At 38.7% G+C, this 26,525-nt stretch overlaps 1 pseudogene; it reads right to left on the reverse strand.

Annotated features, from left to right (window-relative positions):
- Nucleotides 1–2,245: 2,245 nt before the first annotated feature.
- On the reverse strand, nt 2,246–26,525 carry LOC148916856 (putative disease resistance RPP13-like protein 1; annotated as a pseudogene).

Raw genomic sequence — 26,525 nt, forward strand, 5'->3', positions numbered from 1 at the left:
AGCATCACATATCTACACAAGCTTCAAGGCTGGTAACAGAATAAAAAAGATAAGACAACATGCCAATGGCGAAGGAAATGCGGAAGCGAGTTTGTGCTATGCCACCTATGTCAAAAGTAGGCTTCTGCGGTTCAAGATAAGCAAAACCTGCGTTCATTAGAGGAAACAAAATATTACAAAACAGGGGACAAGTTATCTACTGGTTAAGCTAGACTACTCAACTAACACCGCAAATTGAAGATTAAACATCCTAACATTACAGGAACGAAATATAAAATACAGCAGCACTCCACTAGGAACATAAGAGAAATCTAAAAACAGAGTGTGGTTGAAGACTGACTGCGAGAGTAACATATAAAAGCATTCATTTCCTATCTTATAAAAGCATTTTTTTTCCTTATGTCTAATAAAAAACCTAGGCCTAACAAAGAAAATGAGAGGGATGACAAACAGAGCTGAAACAAGCTTAATTCACTAAGAAGATTTTGTAATTCCTCAATGACCTCTCGCCACCACCTAAGACCATCTGTTGATACTAAGATAACATACATTCAGTACCTGGGAAAGTACAACTTAAGCTCACCTGTTGAACCCTAAACCCCAATAATATACTGTGAGTTTAATCTTACAACTTAAGCTCACAGGTTATCCATAGACATTGAATACAATTTAAACTAGCTCAAATGAGACTCAAGTACATTTTTATTACGAAAACAGTACCTCAAAATGTTGTTCATTCAATTCCTGTATTTGGGAATGTGTCAGTTGAGATATTCCAGGTGAACCTTTCTATTTCTCCACGTTGTGACAATTGTTCCGTGGAAAAACAAAGAGCTATGTTAAATAGTAAACCCTCCTCTGGAAATGACACATAAAGAAACCTTGCAAATGAATAGCTCTCCAAGATAAAATATGTTGTCCTGCAAAAAGAATGCTAAGTATTCAGCATTTGAGATTTAAATAGGATATAAGTTGTGATCAGCAGAACAAGCAGAATGAGAAATAAAGCAAATTTAACCAGAATTTAATGAGCAAAATAATAATAGAAATCAAATTGAGTGTTTGTGTTAAGTACTTCGTATGTGAGCGAGAGGGAGAGAGAGCTCATATCTTATGATAACTTCTTCACCTATCTTGATGCTAGGAATGTGAGATACCTTTTCTACACAGCAAAACAATGGTCGATGCACAGATAAGAAAGAGACGGTGGCAAACGCTCTTCTGGCAGGAATTGGATACTGGATTAGAAAAACAATGGGTCGATGCACAGACAAGACACGTGCTTTTGCCCTACTAAAATGTATATACATTTTTTTATTTTTTTATTTTTGCGATGTCTAATAAATTCTCAGTTGCTGTGAAATGCAGGGACAAGGGTAAACCATAACCTAGAACAACAAAACTTAACAAAGAAAAGGAGAGAGATGATAAACAAAGGTTATACAAGCTAAATTCACTAACAATTTTCTAATTGCTGATCGATCTGTCTCCTCAACCTAAGACAACCTATTGATACTAGGACGACAAATGGCATGAACCTATTAACTGACTATCCAAAGATTAATTAAGGGCATGAACCTATTAACAGACTATCCATAGGCATTAAATTCGATTTAAACTAGCTCAAACGAGACTCAAATACATTTTTTTCATATAAAAGTACCTAAAAATGGTGTACATTTGATGCCTATATGCAGGAAGGAATGTATCAATGGAGATATTCCAGGTAAACCTTTTCTGTTTCTCCACGCTGTGACAATTGTTTTAAAGAAAAACAAAGAGCTATATACAATAGTAAACCCTCCTCTGGAAATTCCACACAAAGAAACTTTCCAAATGAAAAGCTCCCCAAGGGCCAAGAGAAGGTATGTCGTCCTGCAAAAAGACTGCTAATTATTCAGCATTTGATACTCCAAGTAGGATATAATTTGTGACCAGCAACCATAATTTACTGAGCAACATGTTATTAGAAATCTGATTGATTGTTTTTTTTTCTGGAAAAATTATTTTTATCTGAAAATAGCATGAGACCAGTAAAAAGCAGTGACAATGCAAATGATAAAAAGGTATGATTTTGATCAGATGCGTGAAATTATTAGAAATTTGGAGATTGAATTTGGGTTTTTGGAAGAGAAAGAGTATGTGTTTTGGTTTTTGGATTCAATTAGAAGAAGAACAGGCACATACCTGACCTGAGTTTGATTTGAGAGTTGAGGGTTGAGAGTGAAATATGGACTAGCTCATATTATATGATCACTTCGTTGCCTATCGCGATGCTAGGAATGTGAGATATCTTGGCCCAATCTTGTCCCGTCTTATTCTTACACCTTTTCTCCAGGGCAGGGCAAAAGAAGATACGCAGATGAGAAAGAGATGGCGGCAAACCCTCTTCTGGCAGGAATTCCAGACTTGGACACGATCCAATTTCTAGCACTTGAAGAGAAGTGAGACGTCCAAGACCCTTTCCGTCCAAAGATTTCAGCGTTGAAGAGATGCTGAGAGTGTGAAGAGTGGTAGGGAGCAGCTGTTCCTTGAGCAACGTCTCCAAGACACGGTCACTTCCACTGATAGAAAATTGTTCAAGGGAGACAAGTGCTTGCAAACCCCAGTACTCTCCCACTGATGAAGCCCTCAGTCTCTCACAATTCCCAATGCTCAAATGTTGGAGGTTGGGAGGCAAACCCCCATCTTCTGCAAATGACTCCAGATTCGGAAGACTCCATATCCACAAATCTCGAAGGGCTGTGAGGGTGTGAAGGCGTTCGGGCAATGACTTCAAATTCTCGCATTCACCGACTTCAAAGTGACTCAAGCTGGGAGTGGGCAATTCTCCCTCGTAAAAACACACCAGATTTGGACATCGACGGACAGCCAAGTAATTGAGATGGCTGAGATTCTCAACAGCTCCTTCTTCTTCCAAGGAAAGGGATTCCAGATTCTCACAATCCCAAATTTGAACCTTCGTCAATTTGGGAAAAATTCCCAACGGGAAGAACCTCATTGAATCACAGCTATTCAGTATGCCCAAATAGTCAAGCGAGGTTAATTTGGCCAACATCTCATGAGGTAGGAATTCTAATCTCCTACAATTGTGTATAGAAAGCCATGTCAACGTAGTGGCTAGGCCATCTTTAGGGAACGACGACAGCGTTGGACAATTCGAAAGAGTCAAATGTTGAAGACGATCGCAGTTGGGCAAGCACTGTACGTCAACAACATTCCGAATCTCAAGTCGGGACAGGAGCTCTGTCTCTAATAATGATAACAGAGCTGTTTGGCATCCATCTATTTTCAATTCTTCAAGAGATTTATAGTTAAGACTATTGGTAGTTGTGGTAGTGGCCCTTCCATCATGTAAAACCTCACACCCAGACACCGTAAGCTTCTTCAACTAAGGCAGCTCACAAGGCAAACTGCCTTTCAGCTTCGGACACTTGTTTAGAATCAGCTCCTGGAGATGAGGAAAGTCTGGACCATATTCACCTCCACTTGCACTTCCACTTGGCACCCATTCCTCCCACTCTGGCATCTCCTTAAACTCCAGCTTCTCCAGAGATTGAAATGGCTGAGTCAGATAAGCTCCATTTCTGCCATAGAATTCAACGCTAATCGTCTTCACAAACTTCAATCTTTCTATACAGAGTTCTTTGAGTGCCGGTAGCCGCCCAACTGGTGGGAGCGACCAACAATAACTACAGTCACTGAGATGCATGACTTGTATTTTAGAAAAAGATGAGTCTCCTAACCAATTCGGAAAATTGGTTCCACCATAGAATCTGATGGTTAATTTCTCCAAATTCACACAAGGTAGGACCTTGTCGAGTACATCTTTCTCCTTTTGGGAATCATCAGCATCCTCCGCACCCCATGAAAACTCTAACTCCTTGAGATCTTTCTTGTGCTTCATATTGGCGTGCAGTGCATCCCTCGCATCAACTACATTTTGTAGCTTCAAAATTGATAGTTTTCCTTGAAGCTGTGGGAACTCCCTCAGTTCTCTTTTGCCTGACCCAGTAGATTTTCCCACAACAAATGCAGTCGATGTTCTCAAACTTTTCAGTTTACCCATTTGTACCTGCACCTCTTCAATTTTAGTTCCACTAACATCAAGATGATGCAAATCAATCAACTCCTTCATGCCTGCAGACAATTTAATAAGAGATATACAACCTCCCAACATCAATTTCTGTAAATTAATCAATTTTCTAATGTCTGTAGGCAATTCAAGTAGAGAGGAACAATTTGACAATAGTAATGTCTGCAAGTTGTAGAGATTGCAAAGTACCCCAGGTAACCTTTCAATTGCGGTATGAGAAAGATCCAAGGAGCGCAGAGGTTTGTAATAGAATCAAGTAACATGGTGACATTTTGATAACGTGATAATGATAACACCCGTAAACATCTTAGTGATGGCAACAAATCATGTAGAACTTTTTTACTTACAAAATCTTTTTTCCAAAATATATATGGATTTAAAGAGGTAGGTAGGAAGGTCCGCAAACACTTAGCCCCATATAATGGCTCAAATTTTTTAGCAACATCAAATTCTCCCCTAGCATATGACAAATGACGAGCTCTTTTGACTTCACTTGATTCCACACATTCCAGCCTAAGGCAAAACCCCCTGGAGATGAACGTAGCCAAGTCATGAATGAGGTCATGCATTTTGAAACCGAATTCTCTTGACTTTTGAAACAGCGACCGGGATAATAGCTCATCAAAGTATTTTCTAGCCACTGATTCCATAATCTTCCCATTATCAACTTGTGTAACTAAGCCTTCTGCCATCCATAATTGAACTACATCTTCCGTTTCAAACTCATAATCTTTTGGAAAAATTGAACGATAAACAAAACATCGTTTTAACTGAGCGGAGAGATAGTAATAACTCAACCATAGAGCCGGAAGACTGTCAGTTGTACCATAGGGTAGGTACCAAATATTACTATTTAGTATTCTATTCCACTCCTCAGAATCTATATTGCAACGTAACAAACCCCCAAGTGTTTGTGCTGCTAAAGGCAACCCTTTGCATTTTTGAGAGCAATTTGTGTTTGGGCCAAAAATTGACACACCCAGCCCAGTGAAAGATGGAAGCCCAAAAAAGAGCCCAAGGCTCATCGAGCAAACAAAGCGATTTGGGCCTCACAGCCCAAAATAGGAAGAGGGAACCAGTAGGAACAATCCCACGTGGCAACCTCTGGGATAAAAAGTCAGCAATGGCAACCTATGGGATAAAAAAAAGTCAGCAATGGCAACCTCTGGGATAAAAAGTCAGCAATGGCAACCTCTGGGATAAAAAGTCATCAATGGCAACCTCTGCAGGATAAAGAAAGTCAGCAATGGCGATTGTCATAGAAGAAGTGATTGAAGGGTTCATGACATCAAGTTGATTAAGAATCAAGATCAAATCCCTCTTATATATGTATATTCAGAGATTTTTCTTGTCCTTTGAGAAGGTAATTCTCCCAAGGAGATAAGCAAGTTACAATCTCGAGAGAGGATAAGCAGAAAGCAGTGTGGGAACTCCTCGATTCTCTTTTGCTGACCCAGAGATTTTCCCACAACAAATGCAATGATCGATGTTCTCAAACTTTTCAGTTTACCCATTTGTACCTACACCTCTTCAATTTTAGTTCCACTAACATCAAGATGATGCAAATTAATCAACTCCTTCATGCCTGCAGACAATTTAATAAGAGATATACAACCTCCCAACATCAATTTCTGTAAATTAATCAATTTTCTAATGTCTGTAGGCAATTCAAGTAGAGAGGAACAATTTGACAATAGTAATGTCTGCAAGTTGTAGAGATTGCAAAGTACCCTAGGTAACCTTTCAATTGCGGTATGAGGAAGATCCAAGGAGCGCAGAGGTTTGTAATAGAATCAAGTAACATCACTACTACATTTTAGTCTTTGCGCGACGAAAGGATATTCGTCGCGCAAAAATGATTTTAGTCGCACATCATTATGCGCGACAGAAGTTTCGTCGCGCATCGTCCGTCGCGCAAAGTTCGTGAAGAAAGGATTTGCGCGACGAACAAATATCATTCGTCGCGCAGTTTGCGCTACGTATAACAACTTCGTTTCAAAAACATTTCGGGACGACCTCATTGTCCGTCGCACAAATATTTGCGCGACGAAATAGTGGTCGCCGCAAAAATTGCGCGACGGAAATTTCCGTCGCGCGAGCTAATAACTCGCGCGACGAAATCTTATTCGTCACAATCGATACATTTTGCGCAACGAAATTCTGCGTCGCGCAAGATTAAAATATATTTGTCGATTTGTTATTTAAATATTTTTGCGCGACGATTTACGTTTAGTCGCGCAAAAGCAATAATTATTATTAAAAAAATTATTATTTGATTTTTAATTTTGCAAAAAAATAAATTTGGTTTTTTTAATTAAAATGAAATTACAATAAAAAAAATTAATCATAAAGAAAACATCTATTATATAAAATAAAATAAATGTATACAAATTGTAAAAGTAATTATAAAAATAAAAAACTAATCAAACAATGTTCCAAAATCTACTTGGTCATCTGCCACATGCGGCTCGGAGGTATGGGTGTCTGCAGGGGCCGTGGTGTGCTGGGGATGCTCGGGGTGGACGGGCTCGGAGGTCGACGCACCAAAAGTCGGGATTGGAATGCCGGACCGCGCAAGGGACTGCAGAATCACCGACATCTGACCCTCAAGCTCGGCAACCCGCGATGTCAAAACAGTCACCGACCGTTTGCTCGCGACGAAGACCGCGGTCGAGGTTCCCTCTGTCGGGCATTCCCCATCCCCTACAATACGTTCCCGGCCTCCTCCCGAGAGTCCGATCCAACGTCTGCGTCAAAATCTGAAATCCAGCATCATGCGGAGGATCCACAGACTCGATCGGAGTCTCGGGAGGAAGTTGGGAGGCGGACTCTTGAAGAACCAACTGGCTCCTCTCCACCATCGTCGTCTGTTTAACATTACATAAAATATAAATTCAAAAATGCATATAAATTGAAAGTGTAACATAAGAATTAAAAATACATAATACTTACATGAAGGGACTCGGCCAACTCATTCCCAGGTCGAACATAAACGTCACCAAAGACGTCGATCTCTGGGAATTTCACCCCCCCTTAAATTGAACAAGAGAAGAAAAATATTAGTATGAACAAAAGAAATTAATAATAATGACGTATTAAAAATTAAATATAAATTATATTATTCTTACCCGACGCCGTGCATCCATCCTATATGAGAATGGCACGAGTTTAATGGTGAAGAAGAGTCTTCTTCTTCCTATTGCCCTTATTCACTTGGGCTTTATTCTTTATACAAAAAATAAAACATAATAATTGAACTATAAATAAATTAAATAATAATGAGATATAAAAAATAAAATAAACATTAAACAAATATTATTAAAAGAATACCACATAATCGGGCGCCTGAAAATGAGCGCAGAGCCACGCCTAACTATCCTCCCGCCCCTCAAGCTCCTTCGGACAACCCTCCTGAAGAGCGACTTCCGGATCATCAAACGCCTGGAAATGGTGGTGCAAGTCGCTCTTACACTGCTTGTACCTCTCACCGAAGAGTCTGTTGACGTACGCCAAAGTCTCCTCGTTGATGTCCTCTAAGTCGTAGTTCGTCTGCAATAAATTGATTACATACATTAAGTAATAGAAATATATAAAGTTTGAAAGAAAAATAATTAAAAGATAGGAAAAATACCGACAACTGGCCGCGAACTTGCATCTTGATCTCGCTGGTATGACCTTCCAAAACTTCCATTGCATCGGGCAATGGGTCCAACGACGTGCCCAATGTCGTGGGCCAAGGAGCTATGCAAATCCGCCGTCGGTGCAGCCCGATGGCGCTCGTCATATCCGATGTCGATTCGACTTTTGGTCACCCGGGTGACCTTCGCCGTCTTCACCGCCGACACGGCCCTCGGGTGTTCCTCTTGGCTGCAAAGGAATATGACAATATTGTTACATATACAATCAAATTGAACCATAAAATTCCCAATTAAAAAATATTTTAAAAAAATGAAAGGGGAAGGGTATTACAGTAGGTGCCCCGAGGCACCAAGATACAATCGATGGATGTGGTGTCGGTGGTGGTAGCGGGCGGTGTCGCCGCCTAGCGCTAAGAGGCTGCACCACCGAAGAAGATGATGATGCAGCCTCCTGGATCCCCAGGACCAGCTAGCACGTGGTCTGCTCCATCGATCTTTGGGCCGATGGCGGTGATACCGGCCGAGCCGGGCTCGAACTCGGTGTAGCCGTCACCGCCCTACGACGTCTAATCAAGTCTGACATCTGCACAATTTCATTAATCCAATGTAGCACATACAATGTCAGTAAAGAATTGAACTAACTAATTAAAATCATAGTTTGATCTAGGGTTTGCGATTTCGGAGTATCCGGGACTCCGATCCACAATCCGTCGATTCCTAAACGATCCTATAAATACATGGTACAACATACGTGAGTTTCAGCTCGATCCAACGGTCCGAACATATCAAACCCTAAAATCGCACAATAGGTTCGAACCGTTCGAGACTCAAACGATAACCAAATTCCAATCCGAGCACACCTACGCGCTCGTGACAACGAAATGTTTGCACTGGGACAAAATGCCCTATGGCACAAGATTCTACATGGCAAGCGTGGGTGCCCTAAGCGATAACAATCACCGGGAAATCCTAAAAATTAAGGGCCAAGGTTCCTACCCTAGGTTGAAAACATCAATTGGAGGCACTTTTGTTCTCGGACCTACCCCGAAAAACGGACGGAAGTGGCCGGAATTTCAATTTCAAAACCGGCCGAAACCTAGGGTTTCAAATTGACTACCCTATGCACACAATGAATCAAATCCTACACAACCATCAGCTAGAGCATTAAAAATAGCCCAGAAAGCATACCTCAATTGCCGGATTTGGTGCCCCGAGGAGAGAGAACAACGGCGGCGGAGATTCGGCCTAAACGGAGCAATTCACGGCGGCAGGATGGACGGGCACGGCGGAGAAGCTCCTGGGTTCGACGGTGGCGACGCAGGTCTGATTTGGGGCGGATTAGGGCTGAGGTCACGGCGGAGAGATTTGGGAGGTTTTAGGGTTAGGTTTCAGAAATTGGGGACGAAGGAGAAGATCGCGATTTTCAGAATACTTATTCGACTTTGCGCGATGAATAACGATATCCGTCGCGCAAACTTCATTAAAATAACCTTTGCGCGACGCAAACATAAAAATTTCGTCGCGCAATATTATAAAAATTTGACCTTTGCGCGACAAAAAAATTTATTTCGTCGCGCAAAGTTGTGAATGATTTACCTTGCGTGGCGACAAACCTCGTCGCGCATACTTGTCCACCGCCCAAAATTTTGGGATTTGATTTTGCCCGGAAAAATCAATGCAATGATTGCCCGGGAAAAATCAATGCAATGAGATTGCGCGATTTAACGGACGTGTGTTCGCCGCGCAAATCGGGTTTTGATAAAAAATTTCACTAAGTGCCGGAGCGGAGAGGAGGGAAATTTTTCAATGAGATTGCGCGACGAATGGAATTGTGTTCGCGCAAAAGGGTTTTGATAAAAAATTTCACTAAGTCTTTGGAGCGGAGAGGGAGGGAAATTTTTCAATGAGATTGCGCGACGAATGGAATTGTGTTCGCGCGCAAACTGGGTTTTGATAAAAAATCTCACTAAGTCTTTGGAGCGGAGAGGGGAGGGAAATTTTTTCAATGAGATTGCGCGACGAATGGAAGTGTGTTCGTCATAAGCGGCTTTTGATAAAAAATTTCCCACGTCTTTGGAGCGGAGAGGGAGGGAAATTTTTTCAGAGCGAATTATTAATGGTTTTGCGCGATGAATGGATTTTGTTTGTCGCATATGGTTTGCGCGACGCGTAAGTGTCTCTTCGTCGCGCAAAACCGTACCCTAGTACCCTAAACCCTAAAACCTGTACCCTAAGCCCTAAACCCGAACTCCTGAACTAGTTTCAATGATCCAACCGGCAATCTTCTTTTTTCATAGTTCAAGATCGTATACGTCAAAAATCATAATGAATGAACATTCAGAGATTGAGTAACGGGACAAAACGTTTCGACGGTTGTAAACAAATTGTCCCGATTCAACGGTGATTTTAGCTCCGATCTTGAAAATTTTTTACAGCTGCGGTTCTTGACCCTATATGAATACAGAGATGTAATTCGATCTTCAATTTCAGATATTTACAGATACAAGACATCACATAATCGTATGTTTGACTGAAGGAATGTATAAAGAAATTATTCAGTTTTTATGAATATTGTGTTTTCATGCAATACGCATTCTAGGAAACTAGTTTCAGTAATCTAGCCGTCAAATATGTTTGTTTATACTTCGAGATCTTATACGTCAAAAATGAGAAAAAAAAAAACATTGAGCTCAAGTAACGGGACAAAACGTTTCGACGGTTATAAACGAAAAGTCATGATTTAACGGTTATTTTGACTCTGATTTTGATGATTTTTTACAGCTATACTGTTTAACCCTATGTGAATACAGTGAACTACTTCGATCGTCAATTTCAACTATATACGTGTGTATAATTCAGAAATATATATATATGTATATGTTTGCGCGACGGGGCCTATTTTTCGTCGCGCTAAAGATATTTGCGCGACGATATTATTTGTCGCGCAAATTATAGAGCATGCGCGACGTGTACGTTATCCGTCGCGCAAAAATTGCGCGACAATTATGCCTTCGTCGCGCAAGATTATTTGCATTCACATATTATTAATCTGAAGTATTATACATTACATATAATTACTTGTATGAAAGTATGATTTATTATATTTTCTTTCGATTTCAGAATGGAAGGATTGTTGATAATCTTATGTTCTTTGTATTCATTTTTTCGGTTATATGGTTTTCATTTTTTAAAAGTTTTTTGTGAAAATAAATTTAAACTTTATGATACAAATTAGTTGGCTATATTTATTTACCAATGGTTTATAACTACAATTATTTTAATAATGTTTCACTTGGTATCATATATAATGTTTGGATATAACAAGTACATATATGAAAACATTTGCATTACACAAAATATGTCCACTAACATAATAAAATTACAATAAATATTAATCATTCATCATCTGAACTATAATAACTTTCGTTATCGTTGCTATCATCACTTTCGGTCTCCCAATCCTCTTCCTCCTCCTCCTCCTCCGCCTCCTCTATAACTACATCATCGTCGTTTCTCGGGCCAACTGCAACATCATATCGCGGAAGATCACCGAGGTCAATTGTAATTGACTGAATCGGTATTTCGATTGAAGACACTCCTTGTATTTGAAATGGCTCTTGTATAACATTAGTATCTCGAAGTGTTTCCGCATCATTTTCCATTGAAGATTCTAAACGTTGGTCAGCTACATTGTTGACGTTGTTGTCAGTTGGGTCTAGTTCTGGTATAGCATACACGTTCCTGTGATCCATCTTTTGAACAACGTTCCAACCGCTTCCGGCTTTAGGGTCATCTAGATACACAATTTGTGTTGCCATGTTTGCCAAAATATAAGGGTCGTCATCATACCAAGTTCTGTTCATGTTCACAGATAGTAAGCCATGATCGATTTTAACACTTCCCGGCCTATTTGGGTTGGTGTCAAACCATCGACACTTAAACATGATCACTTGGTATCGATCTTTGTAAAGCAATTGCACGACAGTTGTGAGTTTGCCATAGAAATCAATGTTCGTACTTTCGCCTCCACCTGGACATGGACACCGCTGTTTTGCGTACACAACTTGTCATCTCGTGCTTCGGCCAAAAATTTGACACCGTTGACATTACAACCCGAGAACAATTCAGCGCGAATCGGGCCAAACGCCAAGTTATATAACTCATCACTGTAAGTTGGGGAATTCGATGATTTCAACTTATTCACCTAATATTATACAAAACCATTCATATGTTAGTCTGACAAAATCTATTAACAAAATTTATATTTCTCAAATAACAAACACTGATAACTTACAGAATCCAAAAACCATTGTGGAAACAATTCACGGTGTTTCTGGGCAACCAAATGTGATGGATGTTCTCGCTTCATCATCTCTTCATGCTCATATAAGTATCCCATGATCTCATCACAATTTTCAGACGAACCAATGCGCTACCTCCATGTCATTTCTAGAAAACGACTCTCCGCGTCCGGATCTCCGAAGGGTCGTGCGCTTTGGGCAAAAGCAGAAAGTTTTTCATTTCTCATACCTCCATCATGATTGCGCTGAGGACGATTGAAAACCGTCTCCACATCTTTTAAATACATTCCGCAGAAAGTAAGCGACTCATATTGAACCCAAGCCTCTACGATTGATCCTTCGGGCTTCGCTGTTGCGTACACTTTTTTTCAGCTCTCCGAGAAGCCTGCCAAAATAAAACGATATGATTGAAATTAGCAAGCATGTGATAATGATGCATACACAAATGATAATGATTATATACCTTTCTATTGGATACATCCAGCGATAGTTGACAGGACCAGCAAGTAATGCCTCTTCTGGCAAGTGAACCATCACGTGCATCATACTTGTGAAGAAAGCTGGAGGAAATATCATCTCAAACTTGCATAGGACTTGGACAATGTCATGGCGCAACTGAAACATGTCCGTTTTTCGCAAAGTTTTCGCCGTCAGTTGGGAAAAAATCTGGACAACAAAATGATTGGCTTCACTACATCTTCCGGCAATAGGTGTCGAATACCAACAGGAAGTAGGCGTTGCATAAACACATGGCAGTCATGGCTTTTAAGTCTAGTAAATTTACCCCCGTCAACATTCACACAACGTGCGATATTAGAAGCATACCCATCGGGAAACTTTACTGACGATACAAACTTTAGAAACTCTTTCTTGTCATTCGGTTTCATAGAAAAGAATGCAAGATCCCTTCTAGCTTTATCATTGTCCCTATTCATCCATAAACCCCTTCGTATGCCCATTCTTTCCAAATCAAGACGAGCTTTGATCGTGTCCTTTGTCTTCCCCTCGATATCTAGAATCGTGCCCACCAATGTGTCGAATACATTTTTCTCAACATGCATCACATCTAGATTGTGCCTCAATTTTAGTTTCGACCAATATGGGAGCTCAAAAAACATAGGTTTGTGCGTCCAGTTCATATGTGTAGAAGGTCTGATACGACTAACTGTTTTCCCGAAGGGAGCAAAATCCAACCGTTAAGCTGGTCCAATATCTCATCACCGGACCATTCTCTGGGTCTAAGGCGACGCCTTCGTGTTCCCGTCGAACTCTTTATCTTTTTCCCTCCACTCATGGTCCCATGGCAACCATCTCCGATGACCAAGGTAACAAACTTTTCCAGCATGCCAACCAGAAGTTACATCTTCCTTGCATACAGGACATGCCATATAACCTTTTGTGCTCCACCCAGAAACCATTGCATATGCTGGGAAATCATTCATCCACATAATGCTGCCCGCAAAGTGAACATCTTCCCGCTTGATTTATCGTGACGTGCGAACACCGTTTGTCCACAAATCCTTCAGCTCATCAACCAGCGGCCTTAAGTAAACATCGATTGACCTCCCAGGATCCTCAGTTATCAAAACAGTCATCATCATGTATTCTTTTTTCATGCATTTCCAAGGCGGCAAATTATATGGGAATACGAAAATCGGCCAAGTGCTGTGGTGTTGGTTTAGAACCCCATACGGATTGAATCCGTCGGTGGCAAGTCCCAATCTAACATTTCGGGATCAGCAGCAAACTCGGGAACGCTTCGATCGAACTCTTTCATGCCTCCCCATCTGCAGGATGCCGCATCACATCATCGTCTACCCGTTTTCCTGATGCCATCTCATGTCTGTGGCGGTATGCGTCGACATATACAATCGCTGCAACCTAGGTTTCAGGGGCAAATAACGCATGACTTTTTGTGGGATCTTAGTCGTCCTATTCTGAGATGTCATCTTGAACCTCGACTCATTGCATATAGGACATGTATCCAACGATTCATGCTCTTTGTAGAATAACATGCAATTGTTTTTGCAAGCATGGATTTTTTCATAACCCAATCCAAGACCATTCAACACCTTCTGCGCCTGTTTATGATCTTTCGGCAAACAATTGTCCGTCGGAAGCATTCTCTTGAAAACCCCCAAAAAGTAATCGAAACACAGGTTCGACATACGATACTTTATTTTTCCGTGCATTAGCTCCACAATGGCCGTGAGAACGGAAAAGCTCTCGCACCCCGGGTATAACTCTTGGTTGGCATTTTTTAACAATTTCTCATATTGTTCAAACTCCGCACTGTCTATTGGTGTAGGCACATCATCTTGCTCTTCTTGATTCATGTTGGTCGATGCAAATGGAAAAACATCCTGTATAATATCCATGACTTCATCATTACCATCCACAATAGGTTGAACATTGTCCACTCTTGTGGCATTTGAAGACGAAGCATGCTCTAATTGTTCCCCGTGAAGGTTCCAAATGCTATATGTCTCAATCATTCCATTCCTTCTTGAATGAAATCCAACATTTTCAATTGTCTCCTATAACGTGTTGTTGCACCTCCTACAAGGACAACGGATTCTAGTTGCACCCGGGTTGTGTCTACGTGCAAACTCAATAAAATCCTCGATTCCATCCAAGTATTCGTCTGCGCATCTGTTCGGGTTTTGTATCCACCTTCTGTCCATAATTCCTGAAACCAGAATCACAACACAACAATCACAACAACTTCATACGAAGTTATAATGTCACCTTATGCCTCCGGTAAGGGTCCTATCCCATTCGGGAATGCATACTCCTGCCACGTAACCTACGACTACATGAGATTAGATTTCGACGTGGATGAATTTCGCCACATCTCGCTACAGTTCTTGAGGTGGCCATAGGTATAAATACCTATGTACCACCCGAAGAACGTACCGAGATGACAACGAAATATCCACAATCGAAACCTAATCCTGTAGCCATAGATTACGTGACAACACTATGCATTACCAAACTGTCCAAATAATGGGACAATTCAAGAATTAATTGGACCGCAGTCATGCATTACGCATCCATGCACGAAATCCAACTAATCTCGAACGGGAAACTAAGTGTTACTAAACATAAAAATAAAAGCACGAAGTTAATTTCAATTAACTTCGTACATCACAACAGATTGTACTACGTTACGCACAACATAATATAAATATAACTTCACAAGAACATTTTAAACATATATAAAACAAATAAAATACATTCTCAATCGTTCTCCACCAATCGCTAATTCGAATATCCCTAACGAAAACAAATTAAAAAACCTTAGTACGAACTTAAATTAATACTTTTAAACTAATGACGAAAAATACTTACCCAATCAATGTATTGAAATCCCAGCAGCAGAGAGGTTGAGAGAGAGGCAGAGGCAGAATGCTTTGTTTTTGCATTCTGCCTCTGCAATGGCAGAATTCTAATATGAAGAAGAAGGACTTTGCGCGACGAACATACTTATTCGTCGCGCAAACTCCCCGTCCAAATTATTCGTCGCGCAAACCCATTTTTTCGTCGCGCAAACACCTGCCGACATCTAACTTTTTGCGCGACGCTGGTACTTTCCGTCGCGCAAACTTTCGTCGCGCAACATTGTCGCGCAAAAACAAAATTCCGTCGCGCAAAACAAGATATTCGTCGCGTAAACGTTGAACTTTATGCGACGAAAAATAATTACGTCGCGCAAAAAAAAAAATCCCACCTAGGTCATTTTTGGCGCCAAAAAATAAAATATCTCTTGTTCACTTACGCGACGAAACGTCTTTCCGTTGCGCTAAATCGGGATCGTCCTATTTGCGCGACGGAGTATGTGTTCGTCGCGCATTGTTCCTTCAGCGACGATATTTCTCGTCGCGCAAATGTTTTGCGCTAAAAAATTCCCCCTCTTTTTTTAACTCTGTTTGCGCGACGAAAATTTGTTTTGTCTCGCATATACATTTTGCGCGACGAAAAAGTTTGGTGGCGCAAATTTTTAGTGGATTGAGCGACGAATATATAGTTTCGTCGCGCAAGTATTGTTTGCGCGACGAGTTGTTCTTCGTCGCGCAATATTTCGTCGCGCAAATAGTGAAACGTAGTAGTGCATGGTGACATTTTGATAACGTGATAATGATAACACCCGTAAACATCTTAGTGATGGCAACAAATCATGTAGAACTTTTTTACTTACAAAATCTTTTCCAAAATATATATGGATTTAAAGAGGTAGGTAGGAAGGTCCGCAAACACTTAGCCCCATATAATGGCTCAAATTTTTTAGCAACATCAAATTCTCCCCTAGCATATGACAAATGACGAGCTCTTTTGACTTCACTTGATTCCACACATTCCAGCCTAAGGCAAAACCCCCTGGAGATGAACGTAGCCAAGTCATGAATGAGGTCATGCATTTTGAAACCGAATTCTCTTGACTTTTGAAACAGCGACCGGGATAATAGCTCATCAAAGTATTTTCTAGCCACTGATTCCATAATCTTCCCATTATCAACTTGTGTAACTAAGCCTTCTGCCATCCATAATTGAACTACATCTTCCGTTTCAAACTCATAATCTTTTGGAAAAATTGAACGATAAACAAAACATCGTTTTAACTGAGCGGAGAGATAGTAATAACTCAACCATAGAGCCGGAAGACTGTCAGTTGTACCATAGGGTAGGTACCAAATATTACTATTTAGTATTCTATTCCACTCCTCAGAATCTATATTGCAACGTAACAAACCCCCAAGTGTTTGTGCTGCTAAAGGCAACCCTTTGCATTTTTTAGAGCAATTTGCTTGCCAATGTCTTCCAAGTTTGAATTTGCACTATAGTTTTCATTTCCAAAAGCATGTTTAGCAAGTAACAACCAGCAGTCTTGATGTGACAATGGTTCCAAGCTTTGCATGGGAACATTTTTCATTAAAGATGCCACATTTTTGTTCAGTGTTGTTACAATGACTTTGCTTTCCCTTGCCCCTGAATTAAAAGGAGTTTGGAGGCGCTCCCAATCACCATAATTTTCATTCCATAGATCATCCAACACAAATAAAAATTTATTTCCCCTCAACTGTTCTCTTAATTCAACTTGAAGCAAATTCATATCTGTCGTATTGCAAGGCTTTGAAGTGACTGACTCAAGAATAATTTTAGTTATTCTAACAGCATTATGGTCTTCTGAAACACAAGCCCAAGCTTGAAGCGTAAAATGCCCTTTCACCTTATTGTTGTTGTCAAGCATTCGAGCAAGGGTTGTCTTGCCAACCCCACCCATTCCAACAATTGTGAGGACAGACACATCATCCTTGCTTGCATCATCAGATAGCAACACTTTTGATAAACTTTCTTGGACTTCATCTCTACCATATACACAAGGTTCATGAACCAAGGAAGTTGTTGGAGTTCTATATGAAACCTTCCTCCTAGCAACTTCTCCCAGACCAAGAGCAATTTTCTGTTGTACTAAGTTTTCTAATATTTACAACAACTCTTGTATCTTAACATTCATGCTTTGATAAAAATGATTGAGAGAAGAAGGGAGTAAGTTCCACACCTTATTGGTTAATTTGTGGGTTTGTTCCTCACCTTCCAGCTTGCATCGCAAAGCTTCAGTGTTGATCTCATCCAGTAAGTCCTCTGCATCAAAGACAGCATGCTTGAGCTCGTTAAGCCACTCTCTCACAGCAGGGTTCACAAGTTGCTTCTCCTCTGCATAATTGAGCACAACGAACAAAGTCAACAGTGTCGTCTTCAGGTTCATGAGGAGTGGTTCGTCGCGTTTCTTCTGCCGAAATAAGTCGACGAACTCGCGTGGAGTAATTCTGTCACACAACACCTGGACGTACGGAAGCAGAGATAAGAGCCTCTCCTATGAAAGCCATCTTTTCTCTTCTCTGCAGACAGACTGCAAGGGATTTGGATGAAGTAAAATATTCCAAGATTTTGCAAGTAGCTAGCCTAGCACAACTTGTATGGAAGCTTTTGAGATTGTAAATAACATGAACTTGTAATCTTGGCGTTGGAAAACTCTCTCTCTTTCAAGGACTGTTCCTTCTATGTTTGCGGGGCAACTTCTGAAAACTTTTCCAAGGCCTCACATGGGGATGCAATATAATATTGTGTAGGTACAATACAACACAGTAGCTTTTCATGGGGATGCAATGTGGCCTCAAATGGGGATGCAATATAATATTGCGTAGGTAAAATACAATAGCCTTTCGGTGGCCTCACATGGGATGGGGTCGTCTGTATACGCAAAGTTGGAGGCAAAAGCTTTTGAATAATAACGCAATTTCAAAAGGATCTAATTGCAGTGAACACAAGGATAAACGATTAATTAATTCTCCCACTCAAGTTATAGCGGCAAAGCCTCCAGATCCAGATCGATGCCCTTGGTTTCGATTTCACTTGATTTAAGTAGCAGACTTCTTCTATCCCATTTGCAAATTTACGTATTGGTTTGTACAAATTTTCCAATTTCATTTGTAAGCCTCCCTTTTGTAGAAATTCATTCTTTGATTTTGGCTTAATTCTATTTTTTTTTTCTTTGTCAGATCTAAAATCTTGATTAAATAACAAGATAGAGGATAATTGTGGGTGGGAAAATAGAACAGGTGGGTGGAAATAGCAGCACTCCTCCGAAATTATATCAATTCCTTATATTCGAAACTGAGTTTAGCATAACTCCCCAATCAATGTTTTTTCGATCAAAAATGAGAAATTTGTGTTATTGAAAAAGAGTTTTTTTTATTTAAACTCCACACTTTTCTTTGTTCACCACATATTCTAAATTCATCTTAACTTCTAATTCAAATTTTCACACTTTCTAAGAAAACCCCACTATCTTCTCAAAGTACCCCTAAATACATACCTAGCAAAAAATAAATAATAAAAAACTCATCAACCTCACACTCCACAACCTCACCCACACCCTGTGAAACCTCTTTATTAAAAAAAAATTAGCCGCTTTGCACGCGCTTCCGCACCTATGAGAGGCTTTTTTAAAAAAGTTTTAAATTTATTTTAGAATTTAAAAAGATAATGGGTAGTTGTGTTCCATAAAAATAGGATCCATTATTTGATTTTTTTATAATAAAAAATTAAAAATATAAAAAAGTGTGAATTTACCATATTATTCTCATTTAATTAATAATTTTAATTCTTAATGTTTGCATTAACCAATGACATTTTTTGATATTTTAAATGTTTTACCATTCTCTGCCTTTTGTTTTATATATATAGATTAAAAAAAAAACTATCACCAGTAAATTTCAATTTTGAATAATAACGCAATTTCAAAAGGAGGACTTTAATGCTCATGGATCTAACCAGTGAACACAAGGATAAGCTTAGCAAATTGTCCGTGTTCTTTGTGTATTTTGGGTGCTAACTGATGACTATACATGTCTAGTCAGCATATTAGCTATAGCCAAGGACGGATCTAGGCATGGGCTAGAGTGGGCTCTAGCCTAGTGCTAAACTTGGAGGTGAAAAAAATTTAATATTAATTTTATAAGTTAAAGCCAAGTTAATAAAAAAGAGTCCACCCCTTTTTGTTGAAATTAGCCTGTCACAACAGTAAGATTTCATCTCTAGAGGCACCCACACACGTCAAAAATCATGTTTTTCTATTACCCACCCATGTAAGCTATAACTTTATATTTGAACTTGAGAGCTTAGAAGTAGTAGGTCTCCTCCTCTTTAAAATTGTATCAACCTATATCCAATGGGTTTTTAATATTAGTAAGTTTCTCTCTTACTTTTTGTTTAATTTCCAATTTCAATTGTTATTGTTAGCCTTTTATGATTTAGAGTTTGTGTGTTAAATTTTGGGGATTTTTTTCTTATGCAATTTGCTATGATTTTATTGATGACTTGTCATTTTTCTAATATAATCTATTCATTACTTGATCTTTGCTTTTATATAGTCTAGTTGTCTCTTGGTTTTGTTGAATGCTTGTAGCTTGTGATTGTGCAATTGTAAATCTATATGACTGCACTTCCTGCGTCTATGTGTACTCCCATCACATTTAAAAATTGTTAATTGAAGAATAGTTGCTACGACTCATTTTCTTTACATATAAAAAAAAACCTATAGCCTATAGCCAATTAACCATGTAACCCTCATCAAAAAATCCACGTAAACTTAAAGAAAAAAAAGGTAATATAATGGATCTCTCATTAAAAAAATACTAGTCCACCCCTATAAAATTTCCTGAGTCTGCCCTTGGCTGTAGCTGTAGATCACATGTATATCTCGTGGTCAATTAGGAGTTGTTAAGCAATTGAATAAAGCTCTTGTGTGTACGGTAATTGTTCATTAAGAAAATACAAACAATAAAGATCTCTTAGAAATCTCTATATTCCTCAGCAACTCGAAGTGCCAACAGTAGTCTTCGGTGCATAACACCCAAAAACGTCCATCAACTCTGCCAAGCCCCCTTTTGCCAACCACAAATTTCACATGAATGCATGCACCATGCACCATGGACATTGAGCTCGAGTAAATACAATATTACACGGAGCCAGCATAGGCCCACCGGGTGCACATGGCCCCACTCGCCCACGCGAAACCATTCACCCAAACCTGTTTAAACTGATAAAAACATTCCTTTTACACTCCCCAAACCCACTCAAATTTTTTATTTAGTTTTCCTTTCCTTTTAATATATATATATATTGGTCAAAAAGCATTACAATTTACAAAACCCAATCCCACATCACTCACCCCCACGACTCTTTCTTCTCCTCCTTCTCTTAACAGTTGCTTGCTGGTCTTTCTTCTTTTCTCAATATCACGGTGGTAAGGTAAGTTTACTTGGTTTTCCTTTATAATCCTAATGTTAGAGATCAAGTTAGGAGAGCATATTTGCAAAAAGGTCCTTGTCAGCCTAGAGTCCATAATTTCCCTTACAAGCAATTTGGAAAAACATTAAGAAAATTTAATCCTGCTTGGTTTGATGATTTTTCTACTTTGTTGGAATACAGTATAGAAACAGATTATGCACTGTCTTTGCTGCTACCTTTTTAAACCAAATATTGGAGGAGAACAGGCAGGTGGTGATTATTTTGTGAGTGAAGGTTTTTCTATTGGAAGAAGACAGACATTATGCATTAATATATGAACTTACTCTTTAAGTATGTTGTTGAAATTTTTTACTCTTACTTTGTTGTTTGGAGATGCCCCAATGATTTTTTTTTTTCTGGCTCCGTCCCTGTTTGTAGGTACATATTATTGTTGAACTCTGAACATATATGTACGTTAATATATATACCTGCAATGTTTGTACAAGTACATAAATTAATATTAAATATTAATGTGCGAAACTCTCGTTGAAATTTAAAATTTAGCTAAAAAATAAGAAATGAAAGTTGGAATGGATGATTCGTTTGTTGTGCGGAAGCGTCAACCAACAGTGAGTGAAAAATAAACAACAATAATTTTCAAGAGATAAAAGGAACAAAACAACACCAACAAGAACACCAAGATGTATACTAGTTCGGCAATGCTTACATCCAAGTTGGAGACGACGGAGTATTCCACTATAATCAAATGAGAGAATACAATAATGTTTAACACTCAGAAAACCCAAGCCCCACCCAAATATACCCAAGCTCACACACGCAAGAATACAGAGGGAATACAAATTGAGTACGGTTTGAAAAATGGATAAATTCACTAACGGCAGCCATAATTCTTCTGCTGTATAGCTCTAATTTTTCCTTCTTCCTCACTTCTTTCTCTCAATCTGCATCTGCTGGAGCAAATGGAGCGGCAATATATAACCAAGGATTGTCAAGACAATATTATTATAAGCTAATATAATAATCAAAATGGCTCACGCAGAAACCAAAACATAATATGTAAACAATTCCTTTGGTTATCATCCAATACCACATCCATTAAACTAGCAGTGTTATTACACTAGACTGTCACATTACAGCCAGTGGCGGATCCAGGATTTGAAATTCAACTGGGCGAAACTTACATTAAAAACTCGAGGTTATGAGTGAATCTCATTAATAAACATAAAAATATACACCTAGTAGGAGGATATAATGAGTCTTACCCTCAAATGCATCTCTATACATAAATAAAAGTATAGCGGAAAAAAAAAAAAAAAAACTATTCTTTTTCTTATAAAAAAAAAAAAATTCCAAAAGATTCTATATTTACTCGGGATTCGGATTGTGATCTGACATAACAAAAGATAACCTATTTAATCCAACATCCCAACAAGAAATCAAATAAATTCTCATAATAACATCAATGCCTTTAATCAAACATTAACATACCAACAACAAATCAAAACATCTCAAAAATATCAATATCAAATCAAACATCTCAACAAAATTCCAAAAATCAAAAACCTAATTAATTTCAACAAAGTCAGCAAATTATAATTCATTCTTTAAGTAAACTCTAGAATATATTAGAACACATAACTTCTAACCTATTTAGAATATATTAAATTCAATGTTGTCATACACAAAATCTTAAAATTTAGGGGTAGGAAATTAAAGAGAATATAATTAAAGAGGAGATAATTAAAGAGAAGATAATTAAAGAGAAGAGAAATTTTAGGTTATGCATACATATGGCTTACTTTTTGGGTGGGCATTGGTTTGTATGTTTCACATGGGTTGGCCTATTCTATATGGGTATTTTTTATTTTTGAACATTTTGGGGTAGGCAGCAGCCTACCTTGCCCTAGGTGTAGGACCGCCCTTGATTACAGCCATTAATCAATGTGATAGGAAATGTGTGGTTTTTAACCGTTTTACCTTTGAACCCTTTTCTGCTTGAAATTCTTTAGCGTTTTGTGTTGAATGGTTGCTTCTTTTTATTTCTCATGATTTTATAGGTGGTAGTTAGTGGTAGGTGTGATGGTGTTTTTTGAAATAAATAAATAAATAAATAAATAAAGTGGCTACGGTTTTCGGGACATTTTCTTGGTAATGAATTGTTTGGGGTTCTTTGTTTATAAAAATGCGCTGGGCTTGTTTTGGGTGTTTTTTGAGTTTTTTTGTATTGGACTTCTTTCAGTGGTAGTCGCGTAATTTATAGAAACTTCAACATCAATTTCTTATGTAATAAATCGGTTTTGGGTGTGTTTTTAAAGTGCATTCCATGTGGGGTTTTAAAAAAAAAATAATTTCAGCCCCTATTTTAGTTATATTAGTAAAAATCCCTTTAAAAACTTATTCCAAGAAAAATGTCTTATGCACACCCTATTCATTTTCAATAGATCAAACTTATTTACCAAAAAAAAAAAAGAGATCAAACTTTAACACCCTACAGAAGAGAAAATAGGGTTACATAAAGAAATTAATGTGAAGGATAAAACTATATTGAAAATTTCTCTACTCAATATTTTTGGCCAAAAAAACAAGATACACAAATTTACAAATTTCCTTTCTTTTCCCCAAGTCCACCATTTCATAAAAGTGTAATGTTATTAACACAAGAAACTAATATTTTTAATCACGAACCAAACAATTTATACTAAAAACTAATATTTTTTATACTAGAATTGTCAAGTACATGCCATTATCTCTCCTCCCAATCAAAATACTCCATCTCTTGCATTTGCCAAGAACTTTGAGAACAAGCTTCATTAAGAAATAGAATCCATTTCTCCATCAATCATCCCTGTCGCGACCTTTACCAATTTCCTTACTAGAGCTTCGCTTCTCAAGTTCATCAGGGATTGAATTGCCACTTCAACATGTTGCCAGTTTTTAAAGAAAAAAAAAATGTTCTCAAGTGCAACTTGCAACAACAGTGGCATCAGATGCTTCAAGATTAGCTCTGATTTCATCACCACCTATCTCACTTGTAGGTGTTGCAATCTTCAAAATGTTTACCAATCTTTATGTAACTCACGAATTTCCATTGCACTTTTTTTTAGCGAAAGATCAACTTATCATTAACATCAACAAGATCAGGTTACATCAACAAGGTATGTATATATAGGTGGCCTAGTTAAAACCTTACCGAAGAAAACCCTTTGGGACAAAACCTCGAGGTAGGAAAGAGTGCTACACATACCAAAAGACAAAGCAAGATTACATCAATATGAGGCTTAATCTAGAGTACAATCTCAAAGCACATAGTCCATGAGCCAAGGGAGTCTAGCTTCCATCCAAAAGTTGAAACCTCTAACACGAAGATTGAATTTAGCAATCCGGTGAGCCAACATATTGGCGTTACGAGATATGTGTTGGACTACAACCTGTCACCCCAACTTCAATAGGTTTTTGATTGCGTCAACTAATCCACCCTCCACTGCAAAACACTCCACATCAGATGTCACTAGTTGAACAGCAAGAAGGCTATCAGATTCCACAACCGAGGGGACAAAGGCAGTGTCAAGGGGAAAGGACAAACCAATTTTCATGGCATATAACTTGGTTGCAAGGAATGAAACTCTCCTAGGGGCCTGCATTGACATTGCACTAACTAGACTGCCGAGTGAGTCACGAACAGCAGTTAACACCCCTGGACCCTTCCATATCTACAACAGCATCAACATTCAGTTTTAAAAAGCCATGTTGTGGTGTCTGACACAGATACAGCAAAGGCTAGCAAAGAAGCGCTCCTATGACACACCACTTCAGCAGCTTTAAGCTCCATGTCATTGTTCTTCGCCTGCATAACCAACTCAACAACAGATAACGGGTTACCGCTAAAAAGTATATTATTTCGTTCAATCCAAAGCAAAAAGAGGGAGGTGCTCTCTAGAAAGAATATGTCAGGTCGCTGCAACCCAGTCCATTGGGTCTTGAGTTTGCAAATAAAAAATTTCCATTGCACTTGAGATATCTAGAAAGATTCTTTGACTTAGCAGACACTTGAAGGTTGATTTTCTGTTCGAAATGATGATGACTTGACTGATGCCACGTGTGAACATATTTGGTCTGTTCCTACAAGTCCAAATTAGAATCAACAAATTAATCATAATAGGAGTATACTTTATAATTTTGGTGATAATAGATTCTAAATGAACCTTAGAAAAGGGCATTTACCGCGAATTATATAGCTAACCTAATCCTTGTTCAAGTCCAGGACATATTTAATTAAGCATCCAACAGAAATGAAGCAAAGAAGAATAAATGAAAATAAATTACCGAGAAAAAAAGAGTCTATTTCAATTGAGTGTTCCAAACAATAAAAAACCAGTGACATGACAATAATAACCAGTGGCATCAACAGACAAAACAGTAATAACACATAGATGATACTTGATGACATACGATAAGAGGCACTTCCAGGAACCAACAGAAACCATGTTTAAGACTCTTTGTGTAGATCAATCTGTTAATTTTCTGCTGCATTTAAGATATATTGAAAAATCCATTGGCTCATAAGACAATTTAAGGTCCATTTTCAGTCTGAAGTGCTAATGACGTGAAGCATGCAATGTATGAACCTACTTGGTCTGATCCTACCAATCCAAATTGGAAGTTGATGTTAATAGGATTTTAAATGAACAAGCAACAAAAAAGTTAATTATTGTACATCTTGCTGACAAATTAATCTATGAACCCTCTCCGCCACACCCCTCTCCTTTCAAATCATCAAAGACCCTCCTATCCCTATCCAACTAAACAACGAAGTAAATTGTCATTACATCACATCTCTCCAAAACCATATAGCCCTCTTCTTTTCACCCAAAAGTTTAAGCTTCACACACAACAATGCATTACAGGATGTAGGGTTAAACCAGCTGAATCTTACCTCCTTAACTAGCTGCAACCATATGGATAAAGCTACTAGGCAATGAACCAGCACATGGACCGGGAGATAGCTCAAAGGAATGTCCCCTCCTTTGAACCACGCAATTAGTATAAATTCCTCCATTGTTGAGGAAGGAAGGGATTTTAAAATGGGAGTTTTATTAAAACACCCAAAATGGAGGTTGAAATTATAAAAAAACCCAACACCCAAAACACTTTATAAACACACCCAAAACTCATCATTACACACACTTAAAACTCATTTATAAACACACCCAAAAAGTTGACTTTGGGGTTGATTTTGGGTGTGTTTCTATATTTAAATAGTGTTTGGGTTTTTTTATAAATACATGTCTAGGATTGGGTTTATTTATAAATTTGCATTTTAAAATTGTACGAAATAAGATGGCTCCCATCCTTAGTTTCTTATTATGTGTGGCTGACTCCTTGTTGGTTAATTTGTGGGTTTGATCCTCACTTCTCATTCAGTAAGTCCTTTGCATCAAAGACAGCATGCTTGAACTCGTTAAGCCACTCTCTCATAGCAGGGTTCACAATTTGCTTCTCCTCTGCATCATTAAGCACCACAAACAAAGTCAACAGTGTCATGTTCAGGTTCATGAGAAGTGATTCGTCGAGTTTCTTTTATCGAAATAAGTCGATGAACTCAGCTGAAGTAACTCTGTCACACAACACCTCAATAGAAGCAAATATGAGAGCCTCTCCGATCAAAGCTGCTGCCAT

This window comes from Prunus mume, linkage group LG5 (genome assembly GCF_029339155.1).
Source record: "Prunus mume cultivar Tortuosa linkage group LG5, ASM2933915v1, whole genome shotgun sequence".
In the NCBI taxonomy this organism is placed as follows: Eukaryota; Viridiplantae; Streptophyta; class Magnoliopsida; order Rosales; family Rosaceae; genus Prunus; species Prunus mume.